Genomic DNA, 18,948 nt, shown 5'->3' on the forward strand with positions numbered 1-18,948 from the left:
TTATGCCAACTTTTCGTTGCTCGTTTCTGTCTGCATTGTTGTGAAAATAGCACAGATCCTTTTCCTATTTTCTGTAGTAACGCAGTATTTTAAAGCAATGGAAATTTTACGAATAGGTATTACTTGTATTAAAAAGTTTCATTTAAAAATCAAAAATTTTAAAGCTCATGGTATGGAGATTGATATTGCCTTTTTTAACCCAGCTGTTGGAAAAAAAATCACCTGCTATAACCGAGACCAAACAAAAAAAGAAAAATAGCAGTTATTCAGAACTAAATCGGTCGATTTTCCCATCCCTAGACCGCGGTCGTTTTGTCTCTAACCCACACACTGACACTGGTTTGGTCGCCGCGTTCCGTCCGGGGCAATGTACATTTGATGCGCTTTTACATTCGGCAGCGCCATTATTTCATTGAGGCGAACGCTAAAGGGCGCGTTATGACCTGAATCTGCGGTGTGCAGAGCTAACAGACGGACGGATGGCCGAGGTTCCGTGACCAGTGAAAATTGAGAGCAGCAAACGTGTAACCTCATTATTATGCAAAAGGCTATTTTACAGCGTGCCGGCAATGGGGCGCACATTAAAACACAGCAGATGATATCGAAATTGTGCTGGAAATTGGCGCGCCGTGTGAATGGAGTGCGGACCGCGCCGTTAGCGCACTTGGCGGCCGCGTGGGGCCGCTAATTGGCGCGTCGCTCTGACTGCTCGTTAAGCGGCGCCACCGGCTGCGGCGTCGCGACGCCGCCGACCTGTTGACGGCGCGGGCGCGGCCGGACGCCCACCTGCGACCGCCGCGCCGCGCCGCTCCGCGACCAACGCACGCCGCGCCGCGTTAGCCCAGCCACAGGCCCCCCAATTCAGTCTCGTTTTAATACACGAGTATTTCACCTGGCTTGTAAGCTGGCTACCACCTCTCACTACTTCGTGCACGCAAAAGGACTTCGTACAGGTGTTGTAGAAAAATAGGTAAACGCGATGAACGCATGTTTTTACATACAAGTGGTGGCCAATACGTAACGCAATACTATCTTTTCTCGGCCAATTTCGGTGGAAAAAAATGCGGAATTTTATTGTGAGGCATCGTGGAATGTTCTTCCCTCTTCTTCCATTAGGTGGCGGCGCTATATTAAGCTTTCAGAGTGGCGTCTGTAATGGAAATGTGTTCCCACCTTAGATCTGACATTATCCCCCATTAAGCTTCGAGGGAGAGTAGCTACTTCTGTTACGAAGGGCGACGGGCATTGTTAAGAGAAATGGGCAACATGAGTAGACCACTCTATGTGGCCGGCCGAGGTGGCCGTGCGGTTCTAGGGGCTGCAGTCTGGAACCGCGAGACCACTACGGTCGCAGGTTCGAATCCTGCGTCGGGCATGGATGTGTGTGATGTCCTTAGGTTAATTAGGTTTAACTAGTTCTAAGTTCTAGGGGACTAACGACCTCAGAAGTTGAGTCCCATAGTGCTCAGATCCATTTGAACCAACCCACTGTATGTGGAAAATATAGGTCGTCTCATTACTTGAATGGTACATGGGCTAGTGTTGGTAGTTTTGTCTGTAGCGTTGGCGCCAAACGACAAGGCTACTCACTGTCACTTCATAAACGCAGAGTCAAGTAATTACAATTTGACTAGTTGGTATTATGTTTTAAACAATGTTAAAATTTCTAGAATGTAATTTTCACTCTAGAGCGGAGTGTGCGCTGATATGAAACTTCCTGGCAGATTAAAACGGTGTGCCGGACCGAGACTCGAACTCGGGACCTTTGCCTTTCGCGGGCAAATGCTCTTGGTCTCCTCTTCCATTTTCTCCCCTCCCCCCTCCCCAATAAGTACTTCCCTTCAATACTAAACTGATGATCCCTTGAAGTCTCAGAATGTTTCACATCAACTGGTCCCTACTTTTAGTCAAGTCTCGACACAAATTTCTTTTCTTCTCATTTCTGTTCATTACCTCTTCATTAGTTACGCTATATACCCATCTAATCTCCAGCATTATTCTGTAACACCATATTTCAAAAGCTTCTGTTCTTTTCTTGTCTAAACTCTATCATCCATCTTTCACTTCCATACACGAGTACACTCCATACAAATACCTCGTAAAAGCGTTCCGAACACTTAAACCTACATTGGATGTTAAATTTCTCTTCGTCAGAAATGCTTTTCTTGCCATTGCTAGTCTACATTTTATATCCTCTCTATTTCGTCCATTATCAGTTATTTTACTGCCCAAATAGCAAAACTCACGTACTTCTTGCAATTTTGTCACATGATGACATGATGGAGACCGTGGCTGTTATTTGAAGACAAATGTTATGGTGTTAGGACAGGAACCAGCCACATATTTACTTTCAGTTCCTTTATTCAAAGGGTACCTTTACCGGTTTCGAATTGTTGTGATTCATCTTCAGACGGTTTACACGCTTCCTTATGACATGTGGTGTGTTTTTTACAGATTAATTGTCGTGAAATGTCGGTTTGGAGTGTTTGTTTTCATAACATTCGTCCAACAGATGTGAATCCATTCCCACTGCATTCTTATTGTTGCACACGTAAATTTTTCTCACTGAACACTTTAGATTTGTCATCGAGAAGATTTCTACCACGCACCACATGTTTTGATACATACAAAGAGCTTACAAACATATGAGTATCTCACGTCCTTCTTTTAGAGTTTCTTCTGGCGGGAAGCCAGAGGATCTGACATATTCATAGGCGCTTGTAGAATTTCTACCGGAGCCTGGCAGTGAACAAAAGCACCGTGAACCTTTCGGCCAGGCGTCTGCGAACACTCACATTCGAGTTTTATGAATGCGTGGTGTCTGTTCCTTCTGACACGTCCGAAAGAACAGACACCAGTGAACTCATCAGCTGTGATACATTATATGTGAATTGAAGACAGAGGGAGGAGAATGAAAAGGGAAGGAATTATTGATGTCAGCCACAATGGGACTTTACGCGGAATCAGCGCCGACGAATGAAAATGCATTCATATAATTTATTCGCCTCAACGGGTAACTAATCTATCTTCTCCAGTGAGGATGCACGTTTACGGCTGACGTCTTGCGGGAACCTCACAGTGGCGAGCATGGAGGACATTGACAACGATGACTCTAGGTGAGGATGAGGCTCAGCCGAGAAGTGTGCCGAGATAGTCCGCGCAGTTGCGATGAACACTGTGTCCGGCTGGCGCAGTGGTTAACATATCTGTCAATAAACAGGACATCCCGATCTGGCATGCATTTCCACTCGTCGCCGCTGAATCCGCATAAAGTAGCGATGTAGCTGACATCAAGAATCCCTTTCCTTTCTTTTCTCCTCCCTCAACCTTCAGTTTACATACAACTTTCGAGTCTGCCGACGGATCACGAACACCTCGCTCCTTAACTGTTAGTGTCTGTTGGTAGTGCTGACGCATTCATCCACCAGTTGTGGTACTCAAATGTGTGTTCCTGATGGGTTTCACGCCAGCTAACAGAAGATCCTAAAGAGCGACTGAAGACCATTTGTGCCGAGCTGCTTGCGCTTGACGAGGCTGATCATGACAATTTTTGTCGAACATCGTCACAGGTGATGAAACATGGGTTCAACTCTTCGAACAAGAAACAGAACAGCAATCAGTGAAGTGGCGCCACATCACCTCTCCTTCGAAGAAAAGGATAAGAGGCGCACACTTTGCCGGTAGAGTCACGGTGACGGCCTTGGGGACTCTGCATCCCTCATTACGCAACGATCAACTCCGAAGTGTATAGTGCTACTCTCAGGAAACTGAAGAAACGACTGCAGCATGTTCGTTGCCACAAAAATGCAAACGTACGTCTCCTTTTGCTTAACAAAGCAAGGCCTCCACAAATCTGCGCACCCGAGAGGACCTCACAAAGCTCCATTGGACTGTTCTTTCTCATCTACCCTACAGTCCGGATCTCGCACCTTCCGACTTCCATTTGATTCGCCCAGTGATGGATGCAGTCCGTGTCCAAGCAGTACGTTAATGATGGGGAGGTTACTGATGCAGCAAGACATTTGCTCCGACGTCGAACAGTTGAGTGGTACCATGCGAACATTAAGGTGGCGTCAGGCATTGAAGGAGTATTATGTCAAAAATAGGCTTTTGTACCCTAAAGAGTGGGGAATAATACAGTGTATTGGAATCCTTAACAAAACCACCCTACCTTCAGAAGTAAATGTTTAGCATTACTTATCGAGTACCATTGTAGAAGCAGGTGCTAGCCAGGTGGCGCTGTTGCATTTGATCACGATCTTTGCCTGTATGTTGTCCTTTAAGCTGCAAGTCTCATTCGGCATTACAACAGTGTTCTGTATAGTCGTGAGTGTATTATGTGGGAGCCAACTGAATTCGAAAGTGTTTCTCATATGGCGGGTGATTCCGTAACGGAGACAGTTGATGTGTTTCGTGTTTCAAGAGGCACCGTATGGGCGATTTTTTATCGCATACAGGGAAAGGCGACAAACATTATCCGCCAAGTCACAATGTTGTTGTTGTGGTCTTCAGTCCTGAGACTGGTTTGAGGCAGCTCTCCATGCTACTCTATCCTGTGCAAGCTCCTTCATCTCCCAATACGTACTGCAGCCTACATCCTTCTGAATCTGCTTAGTGTATTCATCTCTTGGTCTTCGTCTACAATTTTTACCCTCCACGCTGCCCTCCAATACTAAATTTGTGATCCTTTGATGCCTCAGAACATGTCCTACCAACCGATCCCTTCTTCTAGTCAAGTTGTGCCACAAACTCCTCTTCTCCCCAATCCTATTCAATACCTCCTCATTAGTTATGTGATCTACCCATTTAATCTTCAGCATTCCTCTGTAGCACCACATTTCAAAAGCTTCTATTCTCTTCTTGTCCAAACTATGTATTGTCTATGTACACTCTATACAAATACTTTCAGAAACGACTTCCTGACACTTAAATCTATACTCGATGTTAACAAATTTTCTTCACAACGCGGAGGAAAATGTGTTTTGAGTGATGGCGAATGTCATTCAAGAGGCTAGTGAAGAAAAGTAAGAGGACGACGGCTGTAGACTGGGGTGACCAAAGTCATAGGACAGGGATATGCATGTAGATGGCGGTAGTATCGCGTACAAAAGGCATAAAAGGACTGTGTCACGACGGATCTGTCATCTGTTGTCAAGTAATTCATGTGAAAAGGTTTCCGCCGTGATATGGCTGCTCAACGGGAATTAACCGATTTTGAATGCGGGGTGGTAGTTGCAGCTACACGTATGGGACATTCCATTTCGGAAACGTTAAGGAATTCACTGTTCCAAGATCATAGTGTCAAGAGTATGCCAAGCGTACGAAATTTCAGGCATTACCGCTCACCACGGTCAACGACCGAGAGGAGCGGCGTTTGCATAGAGGTGTCAGTGGTAACAGAAAAGCAATTCTGCGTGAAAGAGCCCCACAATTGAATGTGGGACCCATGACGAACGTATCCGTTAGGACAGTGAGGCGAAATTTAACATTAACGAGCTGTGGCAGCAGACGAATGACCTGAGTACCTTTGCTAACAACGCGATATCGCCTGTAGCGCCTCTCCTGGGCTGGTGACTATAACAGTTGGACCCCAGACGAATGGTCAAATGATTCACAATTTCAGCTGGTAAGAGCTGATGATAGGGTTCGAATGTGACGGAGACCCCACGAAACAATGGAACCAAGTTATCAACAAGGCACTGTGCAAGCTGGTGGTGGGCCCACAATAGTATGAGCTGTGTTTACAAGGAATGGACTGGGTTTCTGGCTCAGCTGAACCAGTAATCGACTGGGAATGGTTACGTTAGGCTACTTGGAGACCGTTTGCAGCCAATAGCAATGGAATTTTTGTGGATGATAGTGTCCCATTACATAGGGCTACAGTTGTTCGCGATTGGTTTGAGGAACATTCTGTACAATTCGACAGAATGATTCGGTCACCCAGATCGTCCCACATGAACCACATCGAATATTTGTGGAACCTGACTGAGAGGTTAGTTTGTACACAAAACGCTGCACAGGCAATATTTTCCCAGTTATGGACGTCTATAGAGGGAGCATGCTCAATATATCTCCTGAGCACTCCCACCGATTTGTTGAGTCCATACTACATTGAGCTTCTGCACTATGCCGGGCAAAACGGGGTCACACGCGATATTAGGAGTCCCACGACTTTTGTCACCTCAGTGCATAAGTCACAGCAGAACTGAATGTCCCACTCGCTGACCCTACCTACGACTACATCATACTCACCAAGCTACCTAACGGTGTGCGGCGGAGGGTACTGGCACCACTAATTTATCTCCCCTACTCTGTTTCACCTGCCAATGCCGCTTGGGATGAATGACTGTCAGTAAGCCTCTATATTACCTCTAATTTCTCGAATTTCCCCATCGAGGCTATTTCGTGAGATGTACGAGGGTTATTCCAAAAGTAAGGTCCGATCGGTCGCGAAATGGAAACGACTATGAAAATCCGATAAAGCTTTGCACAGATGTGTTGGGTAGTGTCTCTAGTATAACCCCAGTTAGCATCACTTCGCTCTTCTCATTTCTGAGCTCGCAGTGAGTGCGTAAAGATGTCTAGAAAATAGTGTCTGCCGCCAAGTACGAGGGCCTGGTGAGAAATTTCGCCTGAAGCTATGCAGCCAACATTACATAACTGTCGTGCTGTTTCGTCTTCACGACAATTCTCAGCCGCATTCTGCAGGGGCAATGAAGATGCTCCTGCATCGTTTTCAAATGGAAATGTTAGATTACCCACAATACAGTCCGCAATTGTCTCCCCCTGAGTTTCATCTCTGGTCACATGAACCGCTGTCTTTGAAGACAACATTTTGACACAGACAACGAGGTGTAGGCCAGCGTGGAGAATTGGCGGAAAGCACTGGCGGCTGCCTTCTATGATGAGGCTATTGAAAAGTTGGTACAACGCTATGACAAAAGTCTAAGTCAGAACGGCGACTACGTAGAGAAGTAGCTGAAAGGTGTAGCTAATTGTTACAAGTAAAACATTTCTGATGTTCACTGTGGTTTCAATTTGGCAATCAATCGGACCTTACTTTTGGAATAAACCTCGTATGTGGGAGGAAGTAGTACGTTGTCCAATTCTTCCCGGAAAGTGCTGTCAGTACCGAAACAATACGAAGGGAGCTCGGTAAGCAAGGAACTGAAGGGTGAGCTGGAACTCCAGAACCACTCATCAGTGATGCAAATGCCCACAACAGGAAAATGTGGAGCTACAGCAGTAAATCCGGGACTATGAGCAATGGAAGAATGAAATTTGATCTGATGAGTCTTCGTTCACGCTTTACCAGCTTCTGGCCGACTTTGAACCGCAACAATGAAACGTGGCGGTGGTTCGATGATGGTTTTGGCCATATCTTGATATTCCATGCTCACCACCGTTATTCTACAAGGTCTCATTAATTGCAACGATTATGCAAAAATTCTGGCTGATTAGGACATCCCATGGTACAATGTTTACTCCCCAATGGTGATACTGAACTGCAAGACGGCAGGGTCTCTATTCATACAGCTCGCATCGTCCTGAAGAGTTCTACTCAGCACGATGATGAGCTATTGCAACTCACCTAGCCACCACAGTTACCTGATCTCATCCTTCCCGAGACTTTGTAAACTACTTTGGAGAGAAGGGCGCCTGATCGCCGTCTATCATAATCGTGATTACTTGAACTATTGTAGCAACTATTTTGGACAAAGGAAGCTGTAAGATTCCTTTGAAAACCACACAGGACCTGAATTTATTTATTCCAACAGTTTTCGTACACAGTATCAAGTTGCGTATTGTGTTGCGGTTTTGGTGTTCCAGTACTTTCCCGACGCCCTGTGCAACTACCAGTAGATATACGTTGCTTCAAATTCTTTGCACCAGACGTCAAAGGGGGAACAACTTTGTTAGAAATTAAATGTTTGCAGCCTTTCATATTGACGTACATTCCTTTCCTGTCCTCTGATAAGCCAGTCAAGCGCATGCTTCGCCCAGTATTAGAACACCTTGACTGCACTTATCCGAACCGCTTAGTAAACCGGCTTGTGATGAGACACACTGCTCTTCTTGTTACCGTTTCAGACTGCCTGTTATTAACCAACGACAGTTATGTAAGCTACCCCTTCGTGAATGGACTACACTTCCTGAGGAATAAATGCCTTTCCTGCGACTATTTTTATTTGGGAGAATCCCTTTAACACCTTTGTAAGCGAACTGCCAGATATTTGGTGGACGGGTCCAGTGATTGCTCTGCAATCGTGTGGTCATAAAATGATAGACGTTTTCACCTATTCACGAGCAGAGAATTGCATTTGTTTATGTTGTGGGTAAATTGTCAATGCTTGCATCAAGCGACGGTCCTCAACAGGTCTTGCTGTATTTCGCTACAATACTCTGACACCGTGACTTCTGTCTATACAGCAGCAGATTTTAAGAACAGCCTTGCGGAGTTTCCGACGTTATGTACTTGGCCATTTATATATAATGTGAAAAGTAATGGCCTCATAAGACTAACATGGTGCTATCCGACTTTTACGCTCGAAGATTTTTCTGTTAATAATTACGTGCCATGTTTTATTAGCTTTGAACTCTCGTGTCCAAGCAGTTGAGCAGGTCTGATATTAAGTACGCCCCAACCCAAATGAGGGAGCGCAGTGTTACGACACTGGATTCGTATGTTTATGGACATCAGTTCAAATAACCGTGGAGCCAACTTGTTTTTTAATTTTCCTTGGTCTCCACAAATCGCTTAACGCAAATGCCGGGAAGGTTTTTCGAGAAGGACATGTCCGACTTTCCTTCCAATTCTTCCCCAGTCCGAGCCTGTACTCCATCCCAAATTTTTACGTCATCGACGTTTACTCTTTCAGCGTAAATAACTTAAAGCAGTGTAGAGTGAATATGAAGATGTTGAAACACGTATGTGTGGCTATTACTATTACTACCTGGGCTTGTGCTAATCTGGCTTCAGCTTCTGGCTTACCTTTGTTGTATCTGACTCGTAAAACATCCACCAGATGAGGATGAAATACGAAAGAAAATTTTATGTTGTGAAGACCTGGAGGCAATGGAGCATACTAAATGATTGTAAATCGCGCCGGTAAATACTTAAGATACTTTTCGTGTGAAGACATCCTAGATAATTCAAAAATGCATAAAGGCCCTGGTGGCTGCAGTAAAAGTTTTAGAGAAGAGTCAAGAAATTTGCGTGTAAATTTTACGAATCGAAACATTAACGGAAGCTAACAAAAATGATGATTCTACAGAAACTGTGTTCAAAAGTACATAGCCAAATGGTTGGAAAGCAGAGTCACCCTTTCTCTTATTCGAAGGACCAGGCAGTTATAAAATTTTGCGACGTAAAGTATTCGGACATTCATATGAATAAATTATGTGATGCGAGAGAAGTGAACAACCCAATAGTGTACGTTACCATTCTGCGGGATACCGGGTAAATCAACGGTCCTCGCGACTTTGCTCAATGGGCAGCGTTGTCCAAAGGAAGAAACAGATCAAGATCCCTACCAGCACCGAACCTACGACGGAAAACAGGCCAACGGTAACCGGTTTCAGCGTGATCCTGTCGCGTCAGAGATCATAGAACACCAATATTAGATCCACTATGGCAGAGAGAAGAGAACCATAGAACTAAAATTTACCTGTGTGTGATGAAAGGAAGTGAGAAATGGTGTAATGAGATGAAATGTTCTTCGTTTGTCATGATTATCTGATTCCTTTCAGATTTATTAATTATTGGTAATTACGTTTTGTTTATTCAGCTGGAGATCTATAACACAAATGGCTAAAACGGTCACCAATGCCAAGTTGCAGGCAGGATATCAAACGACTCCCACAGGTAACAAAAATTAGATTAGAAGTATTTCACATAATTATTGACTGAATTTAATTTTCTCATAATTTACTTATTATTAGAAGTTTAACACAAGATGTCAAGTATTAGAGTTAGAAACTTTGTATACGTCTTGAGGTAGTACAACTCACGGGGTGAAAATTACCCAGACTAGATTCTTCCTGTACTTGAGAATGAGCGCACTTTCCTTCTTCCAAAAAACCTCACATATAATCTGAAACCTTTCCGAATCTTTCCCTAACAGCGACCCCCCCCCCCCCCTTCGCACCACCAAACACACAAAATGATGAAACGAGAAAGTTTATAATTTACTATATTTTCACTGTTCGTGCAGTAACCCTTCAGAATCTGGAAAGACATTTTAATTTATTACCTTTTTCTAACTAAGACGAAAGTTCGATTCCTTAAGAAATCTGAGTACGAGGCTGGAGAAAGGAGAGGGGAGCGTTACTTATAGAATTAAACGGCCTATAGTATCTCAAGTAGACAACTTCTTGAGAGGTTGATTCTGTGTGGAGACCTCTTCCGCACACTCCACCCTCAGAATGTTAATGGTGCTTCTGATATGACTAATAATCATTACTGTGGTTTTCTGGTGCCAGACTACACCCAGAAGTGCGATATTCATTACGCTATTGGTCTATCAGGGATAATTTTTGTTTTTGTAGTGGTCCTGATCTGAAGGCTGATTTGTTGCAGGGCCCGATGCTAATTTATCCTGCGCAAGTCTCTTCATGTATGGGTACCTATTAGAACTTACATTTTGTACTATAATCTCGATTTTGTACTTCTTCAATGATTAATTGTATAACCTTCCTTCGTTCACAACTTATTACCGTTAATCACTGTTTCCATGTAATATTTTACATCGCTAAAGTCCCAGGTCAGAATTCAATAATGCTACATGCGAATAACGGGAATGGAACTCGAAGGGATAACATCCCTGCTGAGTTATTAAAAAACGGTAGAGAGAAGGTGAAAGAACAACTGTACATATTTACGTGTGTCTGCTATGAGAATGGAACACTATCAATGTAATTAATAAAAGTAAAATTACTACCATACCTACGAAAGGAGAAGTCAATGACTGTTAAACTACAGAATCTTCGTATTACCAGGCCATGCTTTAGAAATTCTACTGAATATTCTTAATAAAAACTGAGAGTTAATCATTTAGGAGAAGACAAATTTAGACTCAGGAAAGAAAATAAAATCAGAGAAGCTATAATAGCTCCAAGAATGATCCTGTTTCCTTAAGATCTTTCCCAGTTTATATGAGCCCGGGTTTCCACTGGGGTTCCTTCCTTCATAAATTCCTTCTTAAATTGGATGTAGACTTGCTCTGTGGTTGGTTTTGTGGTTTGTGTCAGTATGAAAGGCTGTCACTACTTAAAGTTTTAAACTAAAATACTATGACCCTAGTTTTCAAAGTGCTGAAAATGTTACCCATTTACCTGAAATAGATCTAAAAGCGAACAAACGTAATCTCACGAACATCCCTTTAGGTTTCATAACGACAGGAAACTTCTCATAGCGCAACGGACTGGTTAAACTGCGCTTCAGCATAATTTAAATAAAGACAAAATTACAACCATAATCCTTACAGATCTCACGAAGCTATTCACGGTGTGTGTATGTGAACTACACCTGAAAAGTGAAATTCGTGCAATGATAATGTTTTTGCACTCTGTATCATACAACGTTTAATAAACTGAAAAGGCTTGATCTGGTGTGATAGTAAAATATTGAAGTCTGTTACACTGCAACCACGTGACTTCAAGTCACACTGAAAAAAAAGTCAACTGGTTGTTGAAAATTTGATTTACATATGTAAAAGTGTGGTTATTGCTAAAGACAGTATTCTACTCCCTCTCTGCTTGGAATGTAACGAAACTGCAACATAGCTCATTTGAGAATGTAATTCTTAAGGGAACTCGTGTGGAGATTTGAATAATAAGGTCTTGGCATAAGTTTTCATTCGCAGCATCAGTCTGGCTTTATACATCATAGATATTTCAGACTTAGAAAGATCTCTGGAACCAAACATTTCATCTGTTTAAAGCATCTATGCCTGTGTTTCAGATATGATCCACCGTTTCGTCCGACGCTGAGGTGCTATTCCAAGATTGATGGAAGGTATCTGCAATGCTTTTCGAGTTGAGGAGGAATACTAAGTGGGCTCAGGCGTGAGTGGGAATTTATATTGAGGAGGGGTGTGTGCTAGTGCAGTCCGTGCGGTTATGCAAACTACTGCGCCAGGATGGCTTAGTGGTTAGCGCAATTACATAGTGAGTAAGAGAACCAGATTCGAATCCTGGTCTTGGTCAATTTGTCATTCGCCACTTCAGTCTGCGTACAGATTTTAGCTCTTGTTGATACAGGTTCCACAAAATTAAGCACTATTACGTGAGATGTGGAGTGATGTTGGGGCTGGGGGACTGTGCACACATCAGCCACATTTAAACAATTTATTAAGCTCCAAACTTTAAGCATAAGTAATCATCTTGTGGGGCAGTTCTTCTTGTTATGTCGGTGCTTGCTACGAAAATGAGATGAGAAATTCCGCCTTATGCAAGACACCTTTTTTCTGTTTTGTTTCACCCATTACAGGTTTCAGCACTTTTGTTCTATCTTCATTGGGTTTAATTTTTATTTTTGACTGTAAAATTGTTGTTACATATTAACATTTGTGTTGTTTACAACATTATGCCAAAGTTACATTAATAGCTTGGTGCTGTTGTTGTTGTTGTGGTCTTCAGTCCTGAGACTGGTTTGATGCAGCTCTCCATGCTACTCTATCCTGTGCAAGTTTCTTCATCTCCTAGTACCTACCGCAACCTACACCCTTCTGATTCTGCTCTGTGTATTCATCTCTTGGTCTCCCTCTACAATTTTAACCCTCCACGCTGCCCTCCAATATTAAATTGGTGATCCCTTGATGCCTCAGAACATGTGCTACCAACCGATCCCGTCTTAATTCCATAACCTTCCTTTGTTCACAAATTATTACCGTTTCGTCAATTAATAACTTAATTGACGATAAGTGGATGTATGCGTTAGTTAACATACCTTACATGATGCTATTGTCCATTTATTTTGGTAGCTATTCTGCTACACAATGTACAACTTCTATCTGCAGACAGCAAAACGTAATTTATTTTTATGCATTTACGAACGGAAATGAGTCTTTATCACGTTTTTTCTGTGTAACTTACGGTTTTGAAATTTTGGTGCTTTCTCCTCTGTTGTCGGCGAAATAAAATGGTCGCTTGGCACTGCTCTTTTTTGAGTTTTCGCTGCCATTACGTGTTGTTGTAGCTGTGTGGTATTCATTATTCATTTGTTTCGTAGCATTTTTGGCTGGCTGAGGCGCGCGAGTTTGAATTGTTTTTGGGGTCAATGGTGTATGGTTTGTGTGGGTGTGCATGTGTGTGTTGAGGATTGGGGCAGAGAGAGAGAGAGAGAGAGAGAGAGAGAGGAGAGAGAGAGAGAGAGAGAGAGAGAGAGAGAGAGAGAGAGGGGGGGGGGGAGGAAGGGAGGGAGGGAGGGGAGGAGGAAGATTTTTTTACATGAGTAGTTTTGGTGTGGGTGTTACTTGTATAGTTCTTCTGTTGCGGGGAAGAGGGTTTTGTTGCACAGTGACGTGTATTTATTGAGTACTTTCTTTCCTTGGGCTAATGATTTTTGGATGTGATAGTTTTCTTATGTAGTTAACTTTTAGTATAGGCTGCTACTAGTTTTCAGGATGCGTAAGTCAGTTTCAATGTTTGTTGGGTGGTGATTGTGTGCTGTCACGTGGTCTGTAGATGTTGAGTGTGAGCTATTGCTTTTCAGTGATCTGAGATGTTATGTATACCTGGTTCTGAAATTCCTACATGTTTGGGCCACATATACAGATTGGCAGCAGTTGCAAGTAAGTTGGTATATACCGGCCTGGCTGTATTTGACAGTGTTGGTGGTTTTTCTTCCAAGTCTGCTTTGTATTGTGTTGTTGGTTCTGTATGCGATGTTGAGTCCATGTTTCTGTAGTATATTTCCCACTCTGTGTGTGGCTATGTTTTTGTAAGTCATTATGTGCCATTTGCTGCTTACTGTCTGCTAATTTGTTGTGTATTGTGTTGTGTTTGTTTGTGTGCGTATTAATTAAGGCGGTATTTCCCATCTCATTTAAGTAAGGTATGATTCTGTAACCTAAAAAACCCTAAGTAGTGCTAAATTAACAAATAGGACAATTATCCTTATAACAATAACAGAAAGAATGCAAACCCAGTCAAATTCGAGCTTGCTTTGAACGGGTGACTGGCCAAGAACATACAATGTCTGGCATTGGACCATAAAAATAAATAATAACTGTAACACTTACGATGTCAAAGAATATATAACGTTTTCTAGGATCAGCCAATATAACCTTCAACTACACCTTCATCCACTATTACTGCCGACACCAGACAACTTAAATATCAGCTTCCCACAACACTGCAGCACCATCCAGGTTCGCCATTGTCTCGTCCAGTGTCCATCCTATACACCGGCCTCTTGAGGTACTTGGACTTGGCTCCATCCAGAACTGTCAATTCAGCGGGCCCAATGCGCCATTTCTGACACCTTGGCCACCATGCTAAACCAAGCAAAGTGACCCCCCCCCCCCCCTCAGGCCTATACGCCACTACCAGCGTGGCAACGGCGTCAGCGTTACAAGTAATGCTAGTTCCAGCCGCTACAGCTGATTGACTACTGTACTGCCGTCCGTGCCTCTACCACATTATCCACTGCGGCGGCCTCGTCACACACATCCTTGTGCCTTCCTCCACTAGTAGAGATTCTCTGGTTCGCAACAAGCCCAATGAGATTGCCCACCGAGTAAGGGCCAACCTCCCGACCCGTAGTACCTCGCGACTGTAAGAGCCACATGGCCAGGCTGCTGCCTCGACGCTGCAGTTATAAATAGAAGGACCCGCAATGAACAACTGACTCGCGGGCTGTCAAAGGAAAATCGAAACCAAAGATGACAATAGAGGGACAGAAGTACTGGCGCCAGCCGCGCGACGTATCACATGTGATAGAAGATGAAACAGGAGTCGATTTAGAAGAGATAGCGGATCCAATATTCGTATCAGAATTTGAGAGAGGTTTGGAGGAATCAAGATCAAATAGGGCATAAGAAATGCATAACATTCCTTCAGAATTTCTAAAATTATTTGGGGGATTGGCAACAAAAAGACTATTCATGTTGGTGCGTAGAATGTATGCGTCTGACGATATACCATCTGACGCTGACAACAGAAATATGCAGAAGAACGGAAAAGAAAATTGAGGATGTATTAGATAACGATCAGTTTGGCTTTAGGAATGGTAAAGGCATCAGAGAGGCAATTTTGACGTTGCGGTTGATAATGAAGGCAAGACTACAGAAAAATCAAGACATGTTCACAGGATTTGTCGACCTCGTAAAAGCGTTCGACATTATGAAATGGTGCAAGATGTTTGAAATTCTGAGAAAATTAGGGGTCAGGTATAGGGAGAGACGGGTCATATACAATATGTACGAGAGTCAAGATGGAGTAATAAGAGTGGACGACCAAGAACGAAGTGCTCGGATTAAATAGATTGTAAGACAGGGATGGAATCTTACGCTCCTACTGTTCAATCTGTAAATCGAACAAACAATGATGGAAATAAAAGAAAGGTTTAGGAGTGGAACTAAATTCAAGGTGAAAGGAGATCAATGATACGATTCACTGACATTTCTATCCTCAGTGAAAGTGAAGAAGAATTACATGATCTTCTCAATGGAATGAACAGTCTAATGAGTACAGAATAGGCATTGAGAGTAAACCGAAGATAGAAGAAAGTAAGGAGAAGTAACAGAAATGAGAACAGAGAGAAACTTAACATCGGTATTGATGGTCACAAAGTAGATGAAATTAAGGAATTCTGCTACTTAGGCAGGAAAATAACCAACGACGGACGGAGCATGGAGGAAATCAATACCAGACTAGCACTGGCAAAAAGGTCATTCCTGGCTAAGAGAAGTCTACTAGTATCAAACATAGGCTTTAATTAGAGGAAAAAATTTCTGAGAGTGTACGTTTGGAGCACAGCATGGTATGGATGTGAAAAAAGGACTGTGGGAAAACCAGAACAGAAGAGAATCGAAGCATTTGAGATGTGGTGCTACAGGCGAATGCTGAATATTTGGTGGAGTGATAAGGCAAGGAATAAAGAGGTTCTGCACAGAATCAGAAAGGAATGACAAGGAGAAGGGACAGGATGATGGGACATTTGTTAAGAATTGAGGGAATGACTTCCATGGTACTACAGAGAGATGTAGAGGGCAACAACTGTAGAGGAAGACAGAGACTGGAATACATACAGCAAATAATTGAGGACGTAGGTTGCAAGTGCTACTCTGAGATAAAGAGTACCACCGCACGCCAGAGCCTAAGTTAAGTCTTGGTGTTGACTTAGTACTTACGTACCGCAGTTTTAAAATGTGACTACGCCTATTCAGGCTGTTTTAGTTTTATTTCTAGACCATGCTCTCTTAGATAAAATGTAGATTCAGATATATGAGGCTGCCGTGGTGGCCGAGCGGTTCTAGGCGCTTCAGTCCTGAACCACGCGACTGCTACGGTCGCAGGCTCGAATCCTGCCTCGGGCATGGATGTGTGTGATGTCCTTAGGTTAGTTAGGTTTAATTAGTTCTAAGTTCTAGGGGACTGATGACCTCAGATGTTAAGTCCCATAGTGCTCAGAGCCATTTGAACCAATCAGATATATCTTCTGAAGAAGGGTCAATTATTTGGGCTGAAAAATAGATAAAGGTTGGTTTCATTACCGCAGTCGTGGCTGATAGTTTATTATATATTTCTTATATGTCAATCTCTTTTGTTAGAGACTGATAATCAGGCTCTCAACAGGGTGCTGGCAAGACCAAGGCAGGTGGGACGAATCGGCAGGTGGATTCTTTCCCTTTAAGGTTAGGCATATTCGTGGCTCGGAAAACGTCATGGCGGAGGACCTGAGCCATATGGTTAATCAGGATTCGGAGTAGCGGCTAAGTCATCAAGAAATCAGTGTAGGTCACGCCGGAGTCGTTAGTTAATCAAAGTAGCGCCATTCTCAGTGGGTTACCACATCCTTTGAGGATACTGCTGTACAGGAGGATGACGACCCGGAGCTAAGTAACATTAAGGACAGAGTAAGGAAAGGAGAAATAGTGAAGCCCTATTGCTTGAAGGGAAATGTGTCGTGTTGCTCTGGGCGTGGGAAATGAATAGAGAAAATCGTGCTTCCAGCACACCTCGTTTCTTTAATGTTCAATTATTAACTCGAAAGCCCGGTCGAGGACAATTTTGGGAACGTCAAAATATCGTATGAAAATTAAAGAGAATTTTATTTGGAAAGGCATTGATAAACAGATCAAGGAGCTGCTGATGTGCAAAACCTGCCCGAACAGCAAACCCGCACTGAATACGGAACAAGGGTATCTGTCGTCCGATATGGCAGTTGCACAATACAAAAGTTAAATGTTAAGTACGTGGGGCCACTCTCGCCTTCCAGAGAGGGCACCCGCTATGTCTTGGTTTGCGTAGACGCGTTCAAGGGCTTCTACTTGTTTCCCAGTTTGCAAGGAATATTTGGTAGCTTTGGGCCTTATCGCATGCTAATTTCGGATAACACTCGTCGTTTAAATCTGCAGAATTTGGTAATTTCTGCTTTGAATGGTTCAAATGGCTCTGAGCACTATGGGACTCAACAGCTGAGGTCATCAGTCCCCTAGAACTTAGAACTAATTAAACCTAACTAACCGAAGGACATCACACACACCCATGCCCGAGGCAGGATTCGAACCTGCGACCGTTGCAGCAGCGGGGTTCCAGACTGAATCGCCTAGAACCGCTCAGCCACAGCGGCCGGATAATCCTGTCTGTATTCCGAAGAGCCGCTTCGTCGTAACAAGACTCTTTTACGAAACTTTTAATGCTAACCAATGTATCCAAAAACTGTTTAATCAATATGTTCATGAATTCACAGAAGATGAACGACTGCATGGCTAATTTCAGCAAGACAGGGCAACATCATACACTGCCATGACAGCTTTGTCACGAGTTCGTCTAGCGTTCGGTGAGAGAGGACAATAAGCAGAGGCAATACAGTCTCCGGCCACCTCGATCGCTTGAGCTGTCTTCATGTGATACTTAACCGGACGGGAATATTGAAGGGCTGCATGTACTCAGGTAACAGACGATGGAAGAGCTACAACAGAATGTTTACAACGCTGTTGCTGCTAACCCACAGGCATAGTTGCTTCATGTGTCTTAAAGTCTGAGAAGTCGAGCTCAGCTCTGCTTCGTCGACAGTGGCAATTTCCGGCATCATCTGCGGTGCTCTTCCCCCATCTCTCCTACTGGAAATGTTTTCTGGGCCAGTTTTATTTTATCCACCCTAGACTTAACTACGACGAAATATACAGTCCAGTCACATTAATGTTACCACCTTTTATGTTCGGCGTCAACGTGCAATAAGCACTCACAGCCGGCAGTTGGGAGCACTAGGGACGCGTTGAATAGTGCAGTATCTACATCCACATCTACATCCATACTCCGCAAGCCACCTGACGGTGTGTGGCGGAGGGTACTTTGAGTACCTCTATCGGTTCTCCCTTCTATTCCAGTCTCGTATTGTTCGTGGAAAGAAGGATTGTCGATATGCCTGTGTGTGGGCTCTAGTCTCTCTGATTTTATCCTCATGGTCTCTTCGCGAGATATACGTAGCAGGGAGCAATATACTGCTTGACTCCTCGGTGAAGGTATGTTCTCGAACCTGCAACAGAAGCCTGTACCGAGCTACTGAGCGTCTCTCCTGCAGAGTCTTCCACTGGAGTTTATATATCATCTCCGTAACGCTTTCGCGATTGCTAAATGATCCTGTAGCGAAGCGCGCTGCTCTCCGTTGGATCTTCTCTATTTCTATCAACCCTATCTGGTACGGATCCCACACTACTGAGCAGTATTCAAGCAGTGGGCGAACAAGCGTACTGTAACCTACTTCCTTTGTTTTCGGAT

Source organism: Schistocerca americana, chromosome 4, assembly GCF_021461395.2.
Source record: "Schistocerca americana isolate TAMUIC-IGC-003095 chromosome 4, iqSchAmer2.1, whole genome shotgun sequence".
In the NCBI taxonomy this organism is placed as follows: domain Eukaryota; kingdom Metazoa; phylum Arthropoda; class Insecta; order Orthoptera; family Acrididae; genus Schistocerca; species Schistocerca americana.